This window comes from Castanea sativa, chromosome 6 (assembly GCF_040712315.1).
Source record: "Castanea sativa cultivar Marrone di Chiusa Pesio chromosome 6, ASM4071231v1".
Taxonomy (NCBI): Eukaryota; Viridiplantae; Streptophyta; class Magnoliopsida; order Fagales; family Fagaceae; genus Castanea; species Castanea sativa.
This window is the reverse complement of record NC_134018.1, coordinates 31,660,048-31,664,786: the sequence shown is the minus strand read 5'-3', so window position 1 is coordinate 31,664,786 and position 4,739 is coordinate 31,660,048. Positions and strand designations below refer to the sequence as shown.

The 4,739-nt window shown below is 34.4% G+C and overlaps 1 long non-coding RNA gene across 1 annotated transcript; it reads left to right on the top strand.

The window, feature by feature from the left end:
* Positions 1-510: 510 nt before the first annotated feature.
* Positions 511-1,416, top strand: LOC142639172 (uncharacterized). The gene is made up of 3 exons (XR_012845139.1): positions 511-631; positions 896-970; positions 1,372-1,416. It is a non-coding gene; the product is annotated as an uncharacterized LOC142639172 (long non-coding RNA).
* Positions 1,417-4,739: the final 3,323 nt, after the last annotated feature.

Below are 4,739 nucleotides of genomic sequence, written 5' to 3'. Positions count from 1 at the left end.
TTCCAATACATACCACAAACACTACAAAAAAGCGCTTTTAAGCCGCGTTTTACAAAAACGCAGCTACGGTCAGCTTTGAACCGCGTTTTTGAAAAACGCAACTCCACCCTGAATGTATAGCTGCGTTTTAAAAACGTGGCTATAAACCTCCCCTAAAGTTGCGTTTTTAAATGTTGAAGCTGTGTTTAAGTGGGTAGGACTGAAGTCGCGTTTTTAAAAACGCGGCTCTCCACCCCATTTTTCCAAAACTTTTTTTTATTTAAACGCAGCTTAACAGATGCTTAGAGCTACGTTTAACTAAACGCAGCTTAAACGTGTCTGAAGCTGCGTTATATTAAACCCGGCTTTGTTTCAATATAAATTTTTTTTTAAAAAAAAACCCTAAACTACTCTCTGATCTCTAACCCGATCTCTCACCTTCTCTCTCACTCTCTCTCTTTGACTCCCAAACCCTCACCTTCAACCCACCCCTTTTATTTTTGTGGTGATATATTAGCATCGCTGTCATTGTAAAGGTGGAAAATTTTGTGATCCATAGCTCAACCCTTCCTACTCTCTTTCACTGCCGATCAAGCTTGATGTGCCGCCACCGACAAAGCCTATCCTGCCGCCGATTTGCAATCTTTTCAAGGTATATCTCTTTCAATGTTTCCTTCTCTTCTCTCTCACTCTGGTCGGTGGTTTTGGGGTGGTCTGTCATGGTGGGGTTGATTTAGGTTTGTGACAGTTTGTGGTGTGGGTTGATCTAGGTTGTGTGGTGGTCTTTGATGTGGTGTGGGTGTGGGGTTTTCTAATATCTCTCTCTCTCTCTCTCTAGACACAAGTGTTTTTAAGCAGAGATAGAATCCTTGCGATCTCTTTCTCTCATATATATATGTTTTTGTTTTTCTTATAGTGAAAGAGGGCTTCAGTTTCAATCAATGGCCTCTATTAAAGAAGAAGAAGATGATGAAGCCTCTACTCCTTCCTTGTAATCATCTCGCCCTTCTTCTTTTTCCTTTAAATAAAGCAAATAATTTTTTTATTTTTTATTTTCTAATTTTATATGAATCCCATGAATAAGTAGGGAAAAACTCAGCTGATTTAAGTCGTAATAGTTGTGTTAGTTTTAGTTTATTAATGGGTCTTTTTATTTTCTCAGGCAAATAGCAAACAATTATGACATTCAAAATTTTGTTGGATTATTAAAAAAATTTTAAATTTTTTCTCAGCAAGCAAATCTATGGAATTCTGAGAGAATTCATGGGTAATTGTTAGTTTTTTCTGTTAATTATGTAAGTTAGTTTTAAATTTGTCCTAATGATTGTAATGGGATATTAAGGAATTAACAGTTTAAGGTTCTTTCCCTTTGCGTTGAATGACTTTTTTCAGGCCAACGACTTTACATAAAAATCCAGATGATGGGAGGCAGCGGTTTGTACTTGAATTGTAATTTGTCCAATGTCTAGCTAATCCCACCTACATCCACTGTATGTGTTCAGATTTGTCAAAATTTCTCGTTATTTTGTAGAAAAGGAAAAGGAAATGGAAATTGCAGTTTTACAACTGCTACTTTGGGAACGTATTAAATGGCGGTGATCGCTGAGGCCTTGATTGGTTTGCACTCACTTTAAGCCTAGGCAATTAAAAACTGAGTGCATAAGCATTTGTTTCATGGCAAGTACATTGCATAGTTAGCACTCATGTTAAATATGGTAGGAATTTAAGTGGGTCTTTTTTTTTTTTTTTTTTTTTTTTTTTTTTTTTATGAACGAATTTAAGTGCGTCTTTTAGATTCATTAGGATGTCTAGTTCATATTTATTTTTTCCTCTTCAGAAAATTATATGAATTGAACCTCTGCCCCAGCCCCACCCTTTAAGATGTCACCCATAAGTTTATTTTGGTTTTTATTCCAGATTTTTCTGAATAAACAGGATGGTTAATACTTTTGAGTATGTTTGTGTCTGAAAGAGAGAGAGAGGTAGAAGTTTTGGGATCTTGGGACAGATGAGGTTGCAAGTGATAGTATCATGTAATTAGGGATATTGTGAATAGGAGTAAAATGTTATGGCAGCTTCCCCAAACGAGAGTCAAAATTGTTAAGTGTCAACTAGGGTCACAATTTTTTTTTTTGGATGCAAAGAATATTCACTCACACATACACACTGCACAGACAAGCACATGGTATGTAGTGTTTGTGGTTCCTGTTGGCAATGATCACCTCTGTTAATGGTTAGATACGTTTTTCTTTTTGTTTTGCATGTAAACAAGAGAGCTATCATGTGTAGAAGAGCTATAAGAGTAAATTCACAATTAAAATCCCACAAGAGATTTGCAAATGCATTTCTAACATACTGCCAACTGGTTGAAAATGCCAGGTTATATTGCATGAATGCTTTGGAAGGCCCACCTAAGGTACACCCAACATACCTCCTCTTTCTTTGTGCAGTGACAAGAACCTTACTTCAGTGTTTAGACAAACTAAAAATCAGAGAGGAGGAAGCATTGTCAATGAAGTGTGTGTTGGGGTTTATGCCGTAAAATCCAATTTATTAGCATGTATTTAATAATTAAATTGTTTAATTATATGAGACTATCTATAAATGAACTTAGACATTATCATAGTCCATGAGATGCATTGTATGTGATTTATGTGAAAAGTCACAGAAGATATAAATCACAAGTTCTTTGTAAACTCAGAAGTTTAGTTCGTAGTCGGTGATAAAATTGGGCGTTTCATTTGCGAAGACTATAACATATCAACTAAGGTGATTTGTCTTGATCATGGAAGTGGAGACTTCTAGTTGGTATGTTGATATGTTTTAAGAGTTAAGACATATTGAACTGGACTGCTGTGAGATTTATTATTCTCCTAACGACTGTCAAATGAATAATAAATCTCACGACTTCTATTTACATCAACTCTAAATCCTGAGAGAATAATGGACCTGATCATGAGATGTAAGTTGCTTTGATATATCAGGAGTGAGATCTATTAGTTACGGTCAAAACCTCAGTATGTTGGGCATTCGCATTTAGTGTTGATGGAACATATATTCTCAAGATGGAATTCATAGTCTCTTAATGGAGATACAAAATATTCCCTTGAAATAAGTTTAATGGATTTAGTTATTCAGAGTGTTGGGCCCAACCACTTTAGTAAGGAGTTACTAAAGTATATATTTATGAAATTGGATTTCATAAATATATGACGAATAACATAAAGGATTAAACCGGGTACTCAAGGATTAAGATGTAGTAATCTTGAAAGTGGCAGTCTATATTCATGACTTTGGATTATTACGAATATTTTAATGAAGGGGTTGTATGCATAATAAAGTCTTGGAATATAATTTATTAATAAGGCCTAGAGTGCAATTATATTTATATAGTGGTATTAAATATAATTAATGGTAACTTTGGGCTTGTCAAGAGTTGACGGAAAAGCCCAAGGCCCATTGGAGCTAGTGTCTTATTGGTCCCTTTTGGTCCCACTCCAAGCCACACACTAAAGCCCAATTGGAAAGGCCCAATAGGCCAGCCCAATTAGATAATCAGTTAGTTATAAAGGAAGAAACATACAGAATTTTTATTAGAAAGAGATTAGTGAAAATAAGAAACGGTGTGTGAGAGAGTGTGAGACACACTTTCATTCTCCATTTGAAAACTGATTGAGAGACCACACATCTTGGGCGTAAAGTGGAATTGGAGTGAAAATTAAAAGTGTTCCCAAGTGCTTCTAATCTTTATTTTGAATTTCTCCACACCAAGGTACGCTATCTTGTTCTTAAATTCTGAAATTTACATAGTGCATGTTATCGATCATGAATGAAATAGATCCTTATTTGTTGCTTCCGCTATGTGTTTTGTATGAGATACAAAACCAGTTTTCTCCTGCACTGTGTTTACTTTTTTTTTTTTTTTTTGAGCAAAGGAGCAAAGGAGTGTGCCAGGCTCCATGACACTTGTCACTATTGATTTCTCATGTCATTTGGTTGAGTTTGCATATATTATTTAAATTCTAAAAGATAAATCACATTACCTGAAACAGCTCTAACTTTTTAATTAGGTAAACAATTATCTATCATGGCAAATAAAAAATAACATATTTGGAGATTTGATTCTAAAATCTAAATCCCTTCCATTAATCCACTTGGCCAATTGGTTAGGCTATAATAATTAGTTGTATATTATGCACAAATGGATATATCATGTAATTAAGATAGAAATATTTCATTTTGAATCATTGTATTTTATAATATATATAATTGAGGCAAATTGTTTTCATAGATAAATACCAAAATATCCTCATAAAGTTTGAGTTGTAAGTCACTCCAACTTATGTTGGGTAATTCAGAGTCACTGACTGATACATATCATAAAATTATAACTATTAATATAATGACTTGATTATATGTTGGGTAATTCAGAGTCACTGACTCTGTTGTTTAAAAAAAAAAAATTATAACTATTAATATAATGACTTGATTATATTCCCCAATCCAGGAGGACCAAAAGATGGCTACTCGGTTGGCTAGTACAATGTTCAACTCATTAAAAGGGAGACCTGTTCAGGTAGCATTTTATCTTTATACAAGTCGTGGAATGTGACCCTTTATACTTGCATGTAATGAGTGATTCTTGCAGGGTCGCATATTTCAAGGTAAAGAGCCACCACAATTTCTTGCAGGGTCCTTTGATTGTTGAATCTATCATTGGCCATAAAAATGTGTATATTTTTTCTTTTATTAGCACAACA